At 35.5% G+C, this 19,847-nt stretch overlaps 1 protein-coding gene across 4 annotated transcripts in view; it reads left to right on the forward strand.

The window, feature by feature from the left end:
* Window positions 1-19,847, forward strand: part of CSRNP3 (cysteine and serine rich nuclear protein 3) — a 218,758-nt gene that overhangs the window by 60,559 nt on the left and 138,352 nt on the right. Inside the window, exon 4 of one of the 4 annotated variants that reach the window (XM_063647603.1) lies at window positions 6,051-6,107. The exons of the other annotated variants lie outside the window; for them this stretch is intronic. The gene's annotated coding sequence lies outside the window, so the exon portion shown is untranslated. The remainder of the gene's footprint in view (window positions 1-6,050; window positions 6,108-19,847) is intronic. 4 annotated transcript variants of the gene reach the window in all.

Consider the following 19,847-nt stretch of genomic DNA (forward strand, 5'->3'; position numbering starts at 1 on the left):
TATGGAGGTTCCCCAAAACATTAAATCTTTTTCTGCCACTGTGCCGTGTTCACCATCTCAGTTAAAAGTCGCCAGTCATCTAAATTAGAAAACTACAAAATAGCTGAGATTATTCCCTCTTACTTACCAGTCACTTACAGAAAATCACTACCAAATTCTACTGGTTTCTTTCCTCATGTTACTACTCATCCCCTCCTGGGAGCTGCGTCTTCACTGCCACCACATTAATTCTGTTATTCTTTGTCTCTCAGCTGGATATAGAGCTAGGCTACCAATGAGTTTCCCTGGTGATATTTGCGTTCCTTCAAATCCATTCCCAATACAGCTGCCTAGAGGCTAATCCAAAACAAATATCTGATCATGACTTTCATTCATCCTCTTGAATTTCTTCAAAGATTTTCCATACCTTGATAAGATCGAAGCTACTTTTTAAAACTACCTTCCTTCCCCATTCTTCTTCAACATCATTGCTGAATTATTAGTCCTGAATTCCTTTATAATCACCCTCTTGTCTTCGCACCATTTTGCTTTTACATAAATTGCTCGTACTGGTTGGAATGTTCTTCTATTCATTCTCTTCCTCCTTTTTTTGTGTTACGAGCTCCTGTTTATACTTAAAGCCTGGGCTCTAGTGTCTCCTTCTCCAGACAGTCTTTTCTGAGCTCTTTCCATGTTTAGCACTGTCTGTTTACTGTTAATCACATAAATGACAACTTTATTGAAATTATCTATGTACATGCTATCCTCGCCTCTATACCAGTGAACTCCAAAGCAGAATGCATGTCACCAACGGAATGAGCCAGAAGATCTTTGGAGGTAAATTTTAGAATATCAATATTTATATTTATGTTGTATTATCTCTAATTTCTATGTTTATGTATAATACAAGTTATATAATATGCTTCTTGATATATTTCGCTCTGTGTCCCCACCCAAATCTCATCTTGAAGCTCCCATAATTCCCACGTGTTATGGGAGGGACCCAGTGGGAGATAATTGAATCATGGGAGTGGGTCTTTCCTGTGATCATCTCATGATAGTGAATAATCTGATGGTTTTAAAAATGAGAGTTTTCCTGCACAAGTTCTCTCTTTGCTTACCACCATCCATGTAAAATGTGAATTGCTCCTCTTTGCCTTCCACCAAGATTGTGGGGCTTCCCCAGCCGTGTAAAACTGTAAATCCATTGAACCTCTTTCTTTGGTAAATTGCCTAGTCCTTGGGTATGTCTTTATCAGCAATGTGATTTAAAAGTGTAAAACTGATTATTACAGTAAATTGGTACTAGTAGAGTGGGGTACTGCTGAAAAGATAACCAAAAATATGGAAGGAACTTTGGAACTGGGTAACAGGCAGAGGTTGGAACAGTTTGGAGTGCTCAGAAGAAGACAGAAAAATGTGGGAAAGTTTGGAACTTCATGAAGACTTGTTGAGTGGCTTTGACCAAAATGCTGGTAATTATGTGGACAATGAAATCCAGGCTGAGTAGGTTCCAGATGGACATGAGGAACTTCTTGGGAACTAGAGCAAAGGTGACTCTTGTTATGTTTTAGCAAAGCAGCTGGCAGCATTTTGCCCCTGCCCTAGAGATTTGTGGAACTTTGAACTTGAGAGAGATGATTTAGGGGATCTGGTGGAAGAAATTTCTAAGCAGCAAAGCATTCAAGAGGTGACTTTGGTGCTGTTAAAGGCATTCAGCTTTAAAAGGGAAACAGAGCATAAAAGTTTGGCAAATTTGCAGACTGACAATGCTATAAAAAAGAAAATCCCATTTTCTGAGGGGGAATTCAAGACAGCTGCAGAAATTTGCATAAGTAATGAGGAGACAAATGTTAATCACCAAGACAGTGGGGAAAATGTCTCCAAGGCATGTCAGAGACCTTCATGGCAGCCCTCCCATCACAGGCCCAGAGGCCTAGGAGGAAAAAGTGGTTTCATAGGCTGGTCCCAGGGTCCCCGTGCTGTGTGCAGCCTAGGGACTTGGTGCCCTGTGTCCCAGCAACTCCAGCCATGCCTGAAAGGGGCCATCATAGAGCTCGGACCATGTCTTCAGAGGGTTCAAGCCACAAGCCCTGGCAGCTTCCACATGGTGTTGAGCCTGCCAGTGCACAGAAGTCAAGAATTGAGGTTTGGGAAACTCTGCCTAGATTTTAGAGGATATATGGAAATTCCTGGAGGTCCAGGCAGAAGTTTGCTGCAGGGCTCTCATGGAGAACCTCTGCTAGGGCAATGTTGAAGGGAAATGTGGGATCAGAGCCCCCACCCGGAGTCCCTACTGAGGCATCACCTAGTGGAATTGTGAGAAGATGGCCACCATCTTCCAGACCCCAGAATGGTAGATCCACTGACAGCTTGCACCATGTGCCTGGAAAAGCCACAGTCACCCAACACCAGCCCATGAAAGTAGCTGGGAGGGAGGCTTTACCCTGCAAAGCCACAGGGGCAGAGCTGCCCAAGATCGTGGGAACCCACCTATTTCATCAGCATGACCTGGATGTGAGACATGGAGTCAAAGGAGATCATTTTAGAACTTTAAATTTGCCCCACTGGATTTCAGACTTGCATGGGCCCTGTAGCCCCTTTGTTTTGGCCAATGTCTCCCATTTGGAATGGCTGTATTTACCCAATGCCTGTATTCACATTGTATCTATGAAGTAACTAATTTGCTTTTGATTTTACAGGCTCCTAGGCAGAAGGGACTTGCCTTGTCTTGAATGAGACTTTGGACTGTGGACTTTTGAGTTAATGTTGAAATGAGTTCAGACTTTGGGGGAACGGTTGGGAAGGCATAATTGGTTTTGAAATGTGAGGACATGAGATTTGGGAGGGGTCAGTGGTGAAATGATATGATTTGGCTGTGTCTCCACCCAAATCTCATATTGAATTCCCAAAGGGACACTGTGGGAGGTAATTGTATCATGGCAGCAGGTCTTTCCTGTGCTGTTGTTATGATAGTGAATAAGTCTCATGAGATCTGGTGGTTTTAACAACGGGAGTTTCCCTGCCCAAGCTCTCATTCCCTCTTGCCACCACCGGGTAAGAAGTGCCTTTTGCCTTCCGCCATGATTGTGAGGCCTCTCCAACCATGTGGAATTGTGTGTCCATTAAACCTATTTTTCTTCCCAGTCTCAGGTATATCTTTATTGGCAGCATGGAAATGAACTAATTCACTTGTATACTAATACATGATGTTATGTATAAATACATATACACACATGCATAGGAGTGCATGCAGAAACTTTTCTTTTTTTCAAACTGGATTGGATGTATGATTTAAAATTTAAAATGCTGGAAGACCATTGCTGTGAAGTTTTTCAAGGGCAAGAAATATGCCTTATCTATTCAGAACATGCAGCATAGTGTTGGGCACACAGGTGACTTTGTTGAATTTAACCAAAATTAAAATTTTAGCAAACTCCTATTCCTGTCTATAAAGGTATTTGTGAAGTGTTTAAAGATTTGGATTAGGAGAGAAAATTATCTTGCCTACTAAACTTGATATGTGTGAGAGTTAGAGAGAATTTGAGAAAGAAATGGAAAGTAATAGAGAAGAAAATTAATGCTAAGAGAACTTTCATGATTGCAAATGTTTTTAAAAATCATGAGGAATGCAGTTTTAACAGATGTATCTTTGTAGTTTGCCAAATGTAGCTAAAATGCAACATTGTCATAGACTAAGAAGATCTATGAGGATTTATAAAAGGGAGTAGTTATTTTTAAAGCAAATGAAATTTTGAAGGTAAAGTATGTTTGGTAACCTCAATTCTCCAAGCTCAGAACTACAAAAGTCCTTTTAAAATTCCCTTTACAAGGAGCTGCCCCAATTTATATAGTATTTATATATGCCTTGGGGTATCTGTCAATCAGTTTCAGTTACTAATCTGAAAAAGGGGGCCAGAAGTCTAAACCAGAGAGAATTCCAATGAAATAAGTGTGATTATCATATAGCAAATGGCTCTCCCAATTTTAATAAAATTGTAGCTCCAGTTATTCACAATTCCAGATGAAGAATGCAGAAAAAATGTAAAGAAAAGCCATCTTTATGATTTGTGTAAGGATGAATGGATACACAAATGAATAAAATATTTACAAGCTATATGTATTTTACCATTGTTTTCAGGGTAGAGTTGAATGTATGTATTTGCATATAACATGAGATAGTTGGAAAGGAATTTTTCCTCTCCTAATTAGTTTTTAAAAAAGTCTTCATGAATATGATGAATTTAGGAGCCTCTCTAGGATTTTTTTTCCTTATAAAATATAATAGTCCTATCTTTTCTGCTGCTTCTCTATTTTAAGCACAGCTGATTCCAATTTAGTTGTTTCTTTAGATTTTTAACATCAAGCCAAAATAAATATCTAAAAATTTGTGTTACTGTTGGACAATTCTTTCCTACTCTAAGGCATACATTTCCTGAAACAAAGTTATTTTTATATCACTCATGATTACCTTTAAAAATCAAAAGAAGAAAATGTATAGTATGAGAGATTTCTCTTTAAGAAAAAAATAAAAACTAAGGTATGGGACTGTAATTTAGAACACCTAAAATAGTTCCTTAAAATTCTTATTTTCCCTAAAATGATTTTTCAAAGCAAGATAATATGGTATATTTTAAATGTGAACATTTGAGAAATTTTCTTCAACAGGGGTTTGATCTCTAGTTGTCAACATTGTATAACTTTCTTTTACATCAGTAGAGTTGGTAGCTTCAACATTTCTGTTAAATAGAAATCAAAAGTATTGAAAAAATGCCTACAGTTTTATGCCTCATTTTATGTGTAGGTGTTTTATTTTTTAAGTCACTGAAGAAAAAAAGATAGCATGAATAACAGTTGTAAATACAAAAGTTCAATTAGAATAACGACTCATTTCCAAACTCACTTTCCTAATCGTCGTCACCCTCCAATCTCAAATTGTTGGAGGAGCTATTCTGGTTTGAAAGCCAATCCTCCATTTACACTGCAGCAATAGGAATCCCTTACTTAGCCATCTTTACTGACAATCTCATAAGGTTAAAGGACATAACAAAGTGCTGAGAAGCCAAGCTGCTCCATGCTCACATTGTATGCTCTGTGTTGAAACTTCCAGAGGTTTATTGATGCAGTGGGACTAGAAAAATGAGAGCAGAACCAATTTTCTCCATGGCCTTCACCCTTTCTCACAGACCACAAGATAACCACTGCTATTGAAAGGACACAAGAATTTTTCTCTTCTGTTTTTTGTCAAGCTAAAACAATGATATTTCTTTTTTTCTATTCAAGAATGCTTTGGTAGGTTCAATGTAAACCTTAGCAGCATATTGCTTATGTTTGAGACAAGTAGTGTATTTTCATATTTTTTCTCTATTACTGATACGGGAATAGTAAGAGTATTAAAATAATCTTGTATGTGAGTGTGAAGGCTTTCTAGCAAGTTGATAAATGTAAGAAAACTGTTTTTATAAATGGGGAAATAAATTTTACTGTTTTCAACATATCTGTTACAGAAGATTTGTATTGATAAAAATTAATACAACATATAATGAATCCTGTCTAGGAAACAATGAATTATTCTTACAACTGTAAATTTTGAAGCAAAAGTAAAGAAAGAAAATAAGGTAAAAATAAGATGTATCCAGTGAAATTAATCATCTCATCAAAGGTTGTATTGCTTTCTCAAGTAAAGGAAATTCTGCGCTTTATAAAATCAAAACTAGGTGTATTCCATTAAGACAAGGGCTGAAAACTGGCAGCCTGAGAACTGATGATGTGTTTGTTTTGGCCCTCATAGTGTTTACTAAAATTAAATTTGCTGAATTTCTACTACTTCCCATTTTTTACTCTGTGCTAATGCACATTTTTTGATATCTATCTGTTTCTGAAGTCATCTGAGTTTGTGACGTCTACTTTAGAAAGTTGCTATTGAATGAGTTTAAAAAAATTGAAAAGTGTGTAGGACAGATTCTTTTGTATACTACTGGTGAACTGTAAATTCTTTACAATATTTTTGGAATATGTTTAGAAATATTTGTTAAAACATTAATTCTGTTGAATCTTCCATATGTCTGCAGCCATTCTACAGAAGGACTCATATGGGTGCATAAAGAATGTTCACTGACACATTGGTTGTGAGTAAAAAATTGAAAAACTTCTGAATATCTATCAATAACATGTTGATTTAATAAATTATCATAAATTCTTATAAAGAAATATTATATAGCTCTTTAATAAAAAAATAAAGTGGTTCTAATATACACTGACATGGAAAACATGAAGTAAATGTTAAGTGAAAAAAGAAAGTGGTGAAATATTTTCATGTTTCTTTAAAAAACAATCCCATAATATTAAAATAATAATATCTTAGTACATTAATAATATGTATCAAACTGATAATAGAAGTTGTCTTTGATTGGATGGGATTATAGTGGGTTTCTTATATTCTAAACCTATATTTCTGTAACATTTAAATTATTAAAGCAAGTATATATAACACATAATAAAAAGTGTAAATGCAGATGTTTAAGTCACCAAAACTTTCTATAAAAAATTATCAGATGAGAAACCACTTTTCTATATTATACTTGAGACTTGGCTTGACTGTTGATACAGTCAGAATAATGGTATATAATATGGTCCAAATTTAAATACTTGTTAGATTATGTCTACCAGCTTTTTGATGCTTTTTTGTTTTCTTATTTAAATAAAATGCATTTTTACAGATATAGGTAAAATTGCTAAATATGACTCCTTCTTAGGAGGAAGACAAACACTTAAATATTTAGATACATATTTTTCATAAACATAAGAAGAGAAATATTTGGAGCTTCATGAAAAGTAGTATGCTGGGGACTAGGTATATTCTAAATACTTTAGCTTGTTCTTCTTCTTCTTTTTTTTTCTTTGACCTACATTTTAAAACTCTGTAATAAGCTGTTCTGGAAGGAAAAAAAGAACATATTCCTTCTGCTGCTGGGAAGAAAACCTTGTCGTCTCAGCCTTAATCACAAACTAGGCAGTGGGTTACAAATAAACTTGGCAAAATTTAGATGCCCTTTCCTTGTAGACCATTTGGTCTACAAATGGACAAATGATATACAAGATGGCCTTCCTGTCATCAAGGATAGGATCAAGAATGAGGCAAGCTTACTTGCAGGGAAAGGAATTTGTGTGCTGGCCTTGGAAAATTTTATGTCTGACCTGATCACAATGACAGGTTTATTGCTATGATGAGAGAGAATAAAAACCTTGCTGGCCTAGAGAGGAACTTGAAAGTGAAGAGGGGAACACGGTCTGGAAAATGAGATCATGGCTTGGACTATTGGCATCATTATCAATAGCAAACATATTGAGAACCTGCTAGATGAAAGAAACTAAATTAAGTATGGTAAGGCTGATGTTATAAAATCCACATGGGAAGCTGACAGTATGATACATAGTTATGCTGTTGATTTAATGCCATATTTAGTCATTCTAGAAACACCAGAATTATTAGGATTTGAAAATTTCTGTTTCCCACGAAACAATGACTTCTCTTCTCAGAAAAATGTACACAAAAGTTTGCATGTAAAATCAGAGGTCATTCATCCATAGTTCCTTGGTTCTACTTTAAAATAATGTTCTTAACACTAGAGATATGAAGGACAGTCTGGTTTTGAACTCCAAGCTATATGCACATTTGTGTGCCAATAATATACTTCCAAAACCATTGTAACTAAATCTCAACCAAATATTGTCAACACAACTTTTCTAAGCTTTTTTCAGTTTAAATATAATAGCGTCTTATGTATTCTATTTGTTATTAGTTCAGTACTGGCAGCCTCAGAGTTTGAAAATGCAGATTCATCTGACCTCAGATTACTCTTGTTAACCTAGTTATAAATATTAACCATGCTTAAACAAGTTTCTTCCAAGTGCATCTGATTATGGTTTTTATTTCTTTCCTAAGAGTTGATCTGACTAAGGTTTCCACAATGTTTCCATAAATTTCAGCCGAATATGGCTTTCACATGATTCTGCCTGTCAAGAAACATGCTAGTACTCAATGACGACATAAAAACCACACCTTACTATTTAAAGTATTGGTTTTGTCAGGTGACAAGTAAATAATGATGGTCTCTAAGATTTTTATATTATTCTGGGTGTTTATTGACCTCACCTTTATAAAATTACTTTTAGGATTTCTAGAGTGTGTAATGTTAAGCATGTGTCAAGTTCTTCAACTCAATGCAGTGAACAGAAAATGTATGTAAGAATTTTTTGAATTCTGACTCTGCCATGGAGAGATACTTCTGGCAGAATCTGCTCATTCTTCCAAAAGTAATATTTAATCACAACCCACTATATGTAGTTCTTTCATGTGTGCCAGTTATTGAATACATTAAATGTTATATTGTAGGATAACAGGATTTTAAATTGTGTTTTCAATTAAATAGATGAATAAAATAATACGGATTAACATTAATTAATATATATTAAGATCTGCTATAAGACCACATGCTGCACTGGCTATAGTCATTGTTTCCATATGTATCCTATGTATGGTATTCTCCAAAGGGAAATTGAAACCAGGATACATAAAACAAACACCCAAACAGGAAACTCTGCCTTCCCTTTCCTCCCTTTATCTCTCCAAAAGAACCATCCACAGCAGTCCAGATTTCTATTTTTTGCATCATTCTATTGTCTCTGCTGCCCAGGACAGAAGATAAGTCACCTTCTTTAAATGTCAGGAGAGAGGGATGGTGGCTAACAAACCCAACTGTTACTGACACATTCAACTTCATGCTGTTTTTTCCTGTTTATGACACAGGGACAAAGGAAGGGTGAAAGAAGCTACTCACTGAATGCCAGTGGATTTATGGATCCTGACCTGGTGAATACTGAGCTTTACAGATTTGTTGGTAAAGACATTCAGAGAGTGAACCACAGGGGACCTAAAGGCCCTTAATGCAAGGGCCTCACCTTGAATTTTCCAGATGAAAATATCCCTGCATCCTAGATATATAATGAAGGCTATTTATCTAATCTATCAAATCAATGTCATATTATAAGTAGCTCAAAGAAAAGGTTTTATTATCATCAATTAATATGTCAGTTTTATAAGTGTAAATGGAAAAATTATTATTACCTTTACATTGATTTGTTAAGAATTATTAGCAGTTATTCAGAGTGTAACACCTCCTGTCAGAGAGCTCACGATTTTTTTCTTAATTTCATTTATAGTACATCAAAGAAATATTATTATATTGTTCAATCCAACTTTCTCTTCTGTAACTGTGTCCTTTTCAAGTTATCATACTTCTTTTCTCTTGCTTTTCCCTTTCTCCACATTCCCATTTCTATTTTCTTCTCTTTGTATTGATCTTAGAGTTTCTTTTCCCTACCTTAATTAAATTTATGACCTAGAATTACCACTTGCCTTCCATTTTCTTTTCGATTTGTTCAATTCAGAAACATTTATTGTCTACCATGGGCACAGGCACTGAGAATCTTAAATGAAGAAGAGGTAGCCCCTGCTTGATGAAACTACTGAGCTTTTTTTTTTCCCTTCAGCTCCTGAGGAGAGATGAGAAAAGTAAAACTAGAATGTTTGTGGATAAAGAAAGAAAACAGAGTTGGCCTGTATCTTTAGCATTATTTGCAAAGACCCACTGCTCCAGCAGTACCTTCAGCAGTTCACTGGTGGCTACAATTCCTTAAAGAGGCAAGATTATTCATCCCACAACACAGGAATATATGCATATAAAAATACCCCTGAGAGAAATCCAGTTAATTAAGCTCTTCTTATGTGCAATTCCCATGACATTTTGTATAATTTCTTTTATTATTATTAATTATTATTACTACTACATACCACCCTGTCTCTAATTGTGCTATTTTCCCCAAAACCAGGAGGAAAGTGGGACAGGCCATTTTGAGGCTGTGGGATTCTAATTTTCAGTGATACCTTCGTGATTCTCACTAGCTTTCTCCTTCTTTGAGGATTATGTCTGCTACCTCTCCTTTCCCGTATACTTCATGAAGTAGCTAGGTGCGTATTCTATCCCATTTACCCAGTGTCCCCACTTCCATCCAGTCTCTCACAACTCATGGCGAAGAAAGGACATATCTCTTTCTTATTTCCATATGGACTGAAAGAGCCATTATGTGGAATTGCTTTTGAAATGAATTATTGACATTTTCAATGGCATCTTCCCTAGTATCTTGCCTTGACATTTCTCCCATTTTTTTTCATAGTCATCTCCAGTAATAAAAATACATATTCTATTCCCTTACTTTCTGTTGAAGTGCCTCCTCCCCCTCTTAATTAAATAATGAAATGATTTATCTTTGCATTGAGTCTTGACATATTTTCTGGCACGTAGCAATACACTTGTGAATACTGTCTTAGAGATACACTTCTCACTTATAAAGGATCTTGCATTTTGCCATTGCTAGGTACCTGTTTTGCCAATTTTCAAGTAGTAAAAACTATGTTTAACAATTCTATCACCACAAATACAGAGAGAGTTTTCTATTTTTCACATTTGAAGAAATACTCCTAACGATATCTCATGCTACAGGAAGCATGAGTTATTCTGGAATAGTGGATTGAAAAGGTACGATGTTATTTAAGCAACCAAGACAGGCTCAAAATTTTCATTGAGTCTTATCATTTTCTTTAAAATTTATGCAACCCTTTGCATTCAACCCGATGGTATATTTATGTTTGTTGTAATACAAGATGATATTTTGATTACTTAAAGCATTTTCTCTAAGTATTTTTAGTAAAACTGACAGATCAATATGCACTGTTTTTACTCTGTGGCTTCATGTAAGTCCAATATGCCTCCTCTGATAGGGAAGCAGAAATAGACAAGAATTTGCTTTTTCTTTCACTCTGCCCAGCTAGTACACTGAATTTTCATGGCTAACCTACTTGATTTTCTTACCAGTCATATACACACCTACTTTTCCCCTCACCCCAGAATAAGCTGACTTTTTACCTGACATATAAAATCTTCCTTTATTGTTTTCCAGTATTTGATTATTTTCCCCTAATGGCTATGTATTTTAAACATTTTTGCGTAGCTCCTCTAGATGTTTTTGATTAACAACTTAAACAGAACGAAGGCTTTAGTCTGTTCCATAATTTACAGTGTGTCTTGAACAGCTGATGTATAAAAAGATGCTTAATAAATGCATTTTGATAATGACTTTTTAATTCATTTTCCACTCCTCTTTTTCTGCGACCTTTTTATTTAAATTAACGTGAATTTATGTTTGCACTCCAAGTGGCCGCCTGCTAGAGATACAGTTAACAATAAGCAAAAAGTCAGAAGTAAGAATAACAGTAATAATTGCTGGTATAAAAGTGGTATAAATTTTCAGAATTAATTTAATTCTGTGCCTGAGTTATTTTAATTTTCATGTGAGACTGATTTTTGCTAAGGGTGTTTGTTAGCAGCTATGCTGGAGCAAATTGTAAGAAATTAGAGGTGCTGGAAATCTGAATAAATCTACAGGTGAAGACTACTGCTTGAACTTGGGAAAACATCAGAGTTGCTATTAATGTACAAATAAACCCAAAGGATAAAATGCCAGTAGTGATTGACCTGTAGTCCATCCCCAATAAAATGACATGAAATGACAAGACTCTCCAGCCCAAACCTCTAACCTATTACTATTCCTGGATAGCAGAGTGCATGTCTCACTGAGGCAAGGTGTTGGCAGGCAACCAGTTCTCCCTCTCTTTTGCTCTAAAATGCATTGAATAGGCTGTTGAACTTGTTTATATTATTTGCTCCAGTGGCTTGCCTTGGCAAATTACTCCCTGTCTTTATTGTTAAATTCAGTGTACTGGTAGTGTTTTAATTTTGGTTTGCAGCCAGTGTTTGACATTTCCACTAGTGTAAACAATATTGGGTAAGTTGATATTCTCTCTGAGACAGAAGCTTATAAAGTTTCTCTTTTCCTCTATTTGGTAGTCTTTTACCCAGTAACTTGCAAGTCTTTATTTTTACCTTTAAAATTATCTTCATTCTATGAGAAATATAATTAATACCTGCGATCTTGTCTGTGCTCTACTGCTGGGCAAGGCAGTCTCCTCCTTATCTCCTTCGAAAGCATAACTGTGAAGTCAGCTTCTCTTCACTATTCTCTGCACACTAAGCCCTGGAGACTCATGCAGACATTCCTTGTGTTCCACAACACACCACATTGATCTTTCCCATTTTACGGCACCAGTTCTTTTTTCCCCAGGAATCCCTGCTAGCTTGTCCCTGTAAGATTCTGGTTAGATTCTGAACTACCAGTTTAGTCTAAATCTCTAAAGCCTGAACTCTGGGTTCTAGTGACCTAGAGGGGTAATTCACCTGCCTGGCCCTGTCTGGAAAGGACCATCCATCTTCTGTACCTGGTAGTTTGGTAGTCCTTCTGTATTTATCTTTAATATAGTTTCTGGGTAATTTGTGTAATTTATGCATCTAGAAATAACTTCACAGGAACATTTTGTATATATTTGTAAAAATCAAATATTTTTACATGGCGGGGTTTTCTCTGAAGAGTATGGCCTTCCAAAGAAAATTTTACATTATAACGTCTTATATTGCCCCAAATGCTTGAGCTTAGAGTCAATATTTTATATATCACCAAACAATCAACCTCTTTTATTTGAATATTTATCCGAAGGGTTAATTACTGTTTGTAGTTCGAATTCTAGCTCAGTCCCCATCTAGAGTTTCTGCCGTTCTCTCTCTATGTGAATAGCTGCTATGTAATCACCTCCTCTACATCAAATGCATTTTTTTTTAGACAGTGAGGAAGGACTTCCAGGTTCTTTTTTAATTGGATAATTCACATATTGGATATTATACAAGTTTATAAAGGAAAGACCCTTTTGCTTTATTCTTTACTGGATCACTTTTCATATGGCTTCTAGAATTCTGTCCCTCAGCAGCTCCTGAGCACTACAGAGGTTGTCCCATAGGACACAGATTGACCTAAGGCCTCTCTGCTCTGTCTTCAGCTACTTCAAAATGACTTGAAGCTGGAGATCTCTCTACCACATAATGGGTGATGCCTGCCTTCAAAGTTTTCTGCCCATTTATAGCACAGGTTCTTCTCTCTCCACTTTAGAGCCTTGAGGGACAGCCAACCCAGGTGACACACATCATGGGATACAAAGGTGAATTAGATAATCTCTGCCTATAGAGAACACAAATCTAAATGCAATAATGCAATATCTCCTAAACTCTCATGTGACCACTGTAGACCTCACACCCATGATCAGCTCATTCTACTGTTAGAACCTGGTGTCATGGTCTGAGCAGTTGTTTCTATCTCTCCTGTCATACACTTAATGAAGGCACAAGCCTTGATCACCCCAGTGTAGGGTGACTGCTCATACTTGCTAAGATAATGGGGTATACAGCCAACAATTCCCTTCTACAGAGTTTATAGTTTTCTAATTATTTTTATCATGTCCTAAAAATAAGATCACATAGGTAGAGATCAAAATTACCTTCTTATTAATGAGGAAACTAATCTTAGCCAGGTCTAGAAATTGAAACTCTATTCACCACAGCACTGTCCATGCTGACAGTAACTAAATGTACTGTCACAACCTTTGAGGAATGATTAGAATTTTTAAACATGGTTTTTCAAATTGCGCATTGACTTCCAGAACTTTTGATACTTCATCCTCACTTACCTAGCACATCCTAATATTCCTAGCATTTCCTTCTCTGGGAAACTAGTTTGCCTAATATAGAATATCACTGATGGGATTGATCTGTGCTAGTAAATGGCATGGAGAAAGTCAAAAGCTTGAGAACCAGGCCTTTGAGAATTAGATGAAGCTTTCGAAAGAAAAATGCCCATACACAATTTTTTGCATATTATTTCCTAGTGCTTAGGAATCTCTTAAAACTCACTGTTTAGTGCATACCTTGTCAGCATTGGTGAAGATGCATGTCTGTATGTGTATACGTATGAGTGTAAGCATATATGTACATAAACATATAATAAACAAAAGGGCTCCAACGATTCATAATATAATGTGAACTACTTTTTTAAGTTGTCAATAGTTTGTGAACACCTTCACTATATCATGAAAATATCCAATGACCTCATAATTTTAATAGCTGCATAATATTATACTGTATGGATGTATCAAAATGTATGATCAATTCCTTATTACTGAATAGTAAGGTTTTTATATTTTCCTACTATTAATAGTGATCTGTAAAGTTAAATCTTTAAATACATGTATGATTATTCTCTCTGTATAAATTCCTAAAAATTAATTTTAAGACTTTTGATAAGAAATGCCAAATCAATGGAAATTCATCTTGTATATTCTAACTGCAAGTTATCATAGTATTCTCTCTTAGTGATAGAATTTTTACATTGGAATAGACACGATTATGTAGGAATATTCACAGCTCTCAAGATCTCTGATGTTAAGTCTGTATGAAATATGAAGTAGCAAATGCCAATATTTTTTCTGAATTTACTGAGAATCTGTGGTTTAGTAAGTAGCAGTAGACTCTCATTCTCCTCTGAGATAGATCAAGCAAGTAGTTGGCTCTTATTATCAGTTGAAATATGTCACGTGGCTGTGTCCTCTCCTGAGTAGATTGAGGGTGACAGTTAGCTGGCTTCCTGGGATGGCTGAAGTATCCATTGACTCACACTTAATTTGAGGCCTTGGGATTTTCTTCTACTTTACTAGACCAGGTTGTCTCATCTGTCTTCCTTAACTATACCAGACATCTATCTGGACTGCAGCGCTCTTCTCTAAGCTCTTCGTGCATTTTTACATTGTTATTATTTTATTAATGATATTTTTATCTAATTTGTTTACTTTTTTAATTAATAAAAGAAAATTTCTTGTAACCATGGCATGTAAGTTAAAAATACATTTAGCTAGTAAAGACAGAAACATAAAAGTTAAACATATTTACCTACAATCTTATGAACATTTAAATGATATATTAATAAGATTTGAAACTGGATATATAGTTATTACCACATTTCCAATATTATTTAGTTGAAGCTTTTAAAGTCAAATACATTGTTTTCTATCTATTTTTAAAAATTTGGCATGGAAGATGAAGAATAAGACGTCTCAATCATCAAACTAAATTCTTTTCTTTTTTTCAATTTTATGTTAATACTCTGCTAAGAAATGTAGAAGGTGGTTATAATACTAGGATTTAGCTTAGTTTTTAATTTTTAATTTTCATGGGTACATACTAATAGTAGGTGTATACATTTACAGGGTACATGAGATGTCTCAATACAGGCATACAATGCATAATAATAGCATCATGTAAAATGGGGTATCCATCTCCTCAAAGGATTTAGCTTATTTTGAAGTTGGAATAAAATCAGTGGTTTCCAGTCATTCAAGCTCAAGCTGACTGAGCTTCAGCTATATGCAAAGCACTTTTCTAGGGCTGTGAACACATCAATAAAAAAAGAGATCAAGACACTTGCCCTCCAGTATCTTAACTTTCTAGTGACGAGAGATAGACAAGGTTAATGAAATATTATATTATGTTTGTATATTTTATATATATATATACACACACAATGTTTGAATATAATATATATTCTGTATATATAAAATATACAGGATATCATATAGTATGTTAGAAAGTGATATGGAATAAAATAAAACTGGAACTAAGTAAGTGGAATCTGAGGTACAGAGTAGAGGGGCAGAGTGACTGGACACATTAGGTTTTACTAAGAGAGGAAAAGAATTGAAAGAAATTGAGCAGGTAGCCAAGGAGTCATCGGGAGAAATAGTGCTCCAGGAAAAGGGAAGAATTAAAGCAATGGCTGTCAGGCAGGAGCAAGGCTCCTTCTTCACAGCATAGCAATGAGGCCATAGACAGCTAGAAATGGTGGTTAAGGAGAGTGCTGTAGGTGATAAAGTCAGTGGACCTAGTTATATGGTTCTTTTGGCTAATGAAAGACTAATTATTACTCTGTTTAAAAGGGAGAACCATTGGAGGGTTTTGAGAAGAGGGTGACATGATCTGACTTAGATATTTAAAAGGATCTACCTGGCAACTGTGTTAAAAATTGACTGTAAAAGAGAAAAAATGTAGGAGATCTTTTCAGGAGGCTTGGACCAGAGTGAGAGAGTAGAGGAGAAGGAAATGGCTTGATTCTGAATATATTTTGAAGGTAGATCCAACAGGATTTGCTGATAGCTTGTGAGGTGCTAGAAAAGGGTGGAAAATTAGAAGTTTACGTGAGAACATAATAAGTTTAAAATATCCATTGTACACTCAGGTGGAGATATCAAGAAAGTAGTTGTCCTGGGACATGCAGTTTAGGAGAATAGTCTGGAGAGAATATATAAGCTTGAGAGTCATCATCATGAAAATGACGTCTAAAACCACAAGAGACAGTAAGATCACAAAAAAAGTAAATGTAAATAGAGAAAGGAACCAAGAATTGAGACTTAACCCTCTACAATTTAACGAAAAGGTCAGCAAGAAAAGGAGAACCAGCAAAAGAGAAAGAGAAGGACCAATCAGTGAAGTAGGAGGAAATCCAAAAGAATGGGTAGTATGGGCCATAAGTAAAGAGTGTGCATCAATGAGAATTAAGCGACTGGTTGTGTCAAGTGTTTCTGATGGATAATAAAAGGGGAACTGAGAATTGACCATTGCATTCAACACCATGGAGACCACTGGTGGTGTTGACAAGCATAGTTTCAGTGAGCTGGTGGTAGTAAAGGCTAATTTATATGGTTTTATGAGAGAATGGGTGGAGAAGATTTAGAGTGTGTATAGACAATTAATCCCAGGAGTTTTGCTGCAAAGGAGAGCAAAGAAAAGGGGCAGTCACTACAGGAGAAATGGTGTGAGAAGGTTGTTGATATTATAAGTGGGAAAAATAACAGCATGCGTAGGTGGAGAATAATCCAGTAGAGAGTGAAAAATTAATGATGCAGGAAAATAAAAGAATTGCTGGCTCAGTGTCCCTGAGCAGGCAAGTTAGGATGGGATTTGGCACAGAGGGGCAAGGAGCGTATTAAATGAATTTGTAATATACATTGACCTTGACACGATCATTATGAGCAGTTCAAAAAGTCCAAAATTCTGGTGGAGATGGAAAATATGTAGAGAGGTATCTGGGTTATTGTCACTTATTTCAAGGTTATGAATTCTTAACAGGGGCCATGGGGATGTGGGCCATATCTGTATTCTTTACTGTGTGTACCTGGTGCCTAGGATGAGTTCTGGCCCATTAAATAGATGTTTAATAAATATTTGCTAACTGATTTGGTGACGGGAATATTTTATTTTCTTCCCTTTTATTTGTGTTTCTTAAATTTAGAAAAATGAATATGTATTACTTTTCAAATTAAATAATAAACATTGCTGATCTTAAAGAGATAAATAGATCCAGGAAAATACAATTAGTCATTTCAAGTGAAATGTAATATTTGAACGATAATTTACCTCAGGTAATTTGCTAAACACTCTATAATGCAGAACCAAAATAAAAAATTGATACTAGATAGCCCATTATTTGTTATTATTTGTTTGCAGTACATAAAGTTAATTATGTGTTATTAGCCTCACTTTATAGATAAGGAAACCAAGGCTCAGAAATGTTAAGTACCTTGCCTGAAATCATAACATGAAGTGGAAGACCTGGACTGCAGCTAGGTCTGTCTAACTCCATGCTCAATACCCTTCTTCACAAATATCTGTCTTCTGTTTGTTTGTTTTTGATTTTTTGTTTTGTTTTATTTTGTTTGAGACAGAGTCTCACTCTGTTGCCCAGGCTGGAGTGCAGTGGTGCAGTCTCGGCTCACTGCAACCTCTGTTCAATCGGGTTCAAGCGATTCTCCTGCCTTAGCCTCCCGAGTAGCTAGGATTACAGGCGCCCGCCACCAGGCCCGGCTAACTTTTGTATTTTTAGTATAGATGGGGTTTCACCATGTTGGCCAGGCTGGTCTTGAATTCCTGACCTCCTGATCACCCGCCTAGGCCTCCCAAAGTGCTGGGATTACAGGCTGGGATTACACGCATGAGCCACCAAGCCCAGCCTCTCTGTCTTCTGTTAACGCTGGTACTCTGCATACAAATGCTACCTAAAAGCTCAATGCTGTATTTTCTTCGGGTCAGATTCATTCTAAACAATTTCTTCACCACATAAGTTCAGAACTATTTTCTGGGGGTTTTATTTTGACTTAAAGAGTGTTTTTAATTAATAGTCTTTTAAGAAATGTAGAGCACATTTGAATGAGTTCAGAGAATTTTCCTCAAATGACGTAACGTATAACCAGGTTTTGGAAATAATAGGTACATATCTTTATTACCCAGAAGAAAGGAGGGATTTAAACTATGAAAACCTATCTATAATTTGGGATCCTGGAAAATATTACAAATCAGAAAGTGAATTACTTATACTTTTTTCTAAAGATGGATTTACAACTGACTTAGAGAGAAGTACAGAGTTTAAATCAATTTCAGCTATGTTCTGATTTTCTTAAATTGAAGTACATTAGTAAGCATTGTAAAAATATTTTCAAATTGTATTAAATATATTAAGCAAAAAGTGAGTTTCCTTCATATCCTTCTCCAATTTACTCCCTTCTTAATTGATAACCACTGTCAATGTTTTTTGTGCCTGTCTTTAAGTCTTTTTCTGTGGCTAGTCAAAAATGCTCTCTTGGTATTCTTTCTGCTTTGAAACATACTGATGAACCTCATTCATTTTTATATCTGTAGACCCTCCCTTATTATGATGTCACTACTCATTTAACTATTTCCATAAGGAAGGACACTTGAAATTCTTTTCAAATTTTCAGTATCACAAAGAATGCTACAATAAGCACCTGTGTAATTCTGGAGAATGTGTTTCTGGACATGGAATTATCAGTCAAAAGGTTTGTGCTTTGAAAAACTTTCACAGATAATGCCAAATTACTGAACAAAAATACTGTATCCCTCCAATGATGTAGACAAGAGCCTGCTTCCCAGTCCCTTGCCAATACTGGATATTGCCAATGTTAGTATCTGCCAGTCTGGAGTGTGTTTGTTTAATTGATATCTCTGGGTTTCAATTCATGTTTCCTTGATTATTAGAGAGATTGAGCATCTTTTCATACGTATATTGGCAGTTTGAATTTCTTTTTTTTATTAAGTACCTGCACAGAATGCAAAATGTGCCCAATTTCTCAATGATTTCTTCTTTTAGATTTTACTGAAATATTTCAGAGGGTACTCTAATTCCACTAAGGAAATAAGAGTATATTTGTAGCTATTTTCAAACTGGAAATAATTTCTTTTTGCAGGATATTTTTTCTTAACTACAAAAGTAGCCATACTAATGGCAAGAAAAAGGATTCAGATTTGCAGATAATTATAAATAAAAAAGTATTAAGAACACAATTAAGAAAATTCTGAAAACCACTTGCAATAATGACTTCAAGTTACCCACTGTTAAGGTTTGGGTACTTATACATCTATGCTTTACGTGGGTTTTTAGTACATCATTTTACAAAGGTGACAGAGATTATATGTGTTGTTTTCAAACCTAATTTATTTTGCTTTTATTGTGAAAATAATGCAAGCTTCTAGTAAAGCATTGCAAATACTAAAAAAGTGTGATGTGAAATGCAAAAGTCTCTGCTCCACCCTTCCACTGTGAAAACTAATTTGTGGTTTGCTAAATTCCTTCTTCAAAAACTGTCTGCCCTTTTGGCATTCAGAACCATTTAGAAGGACTACTTAAGAAATAGTGAGGTGGAAATTCTCTCAAAATGTTTGCTGGAAATAATCAGAATTTTGCATCTCCTAAAATATCATGGGACTGGGGGTCTTAACATGATTGGATTCCCATTTCTGCTACTT

This window comes from Pongo pygmaeus, chromosome 11, assembly GCF_028885625.2.
Source record: "Pongo pygmaeus isolate AG05252 chromosome 11, NHGRI_mPonPyg2-v2.0_pri, whole genome shotgun sequence".
In the NCBI taxonomy this organism is placed as follows: Eukaryota; Metazoa; Chordata; class Mammalia; order Primates; family Hominidae; genus Pongo; species Pongo pygmaeus.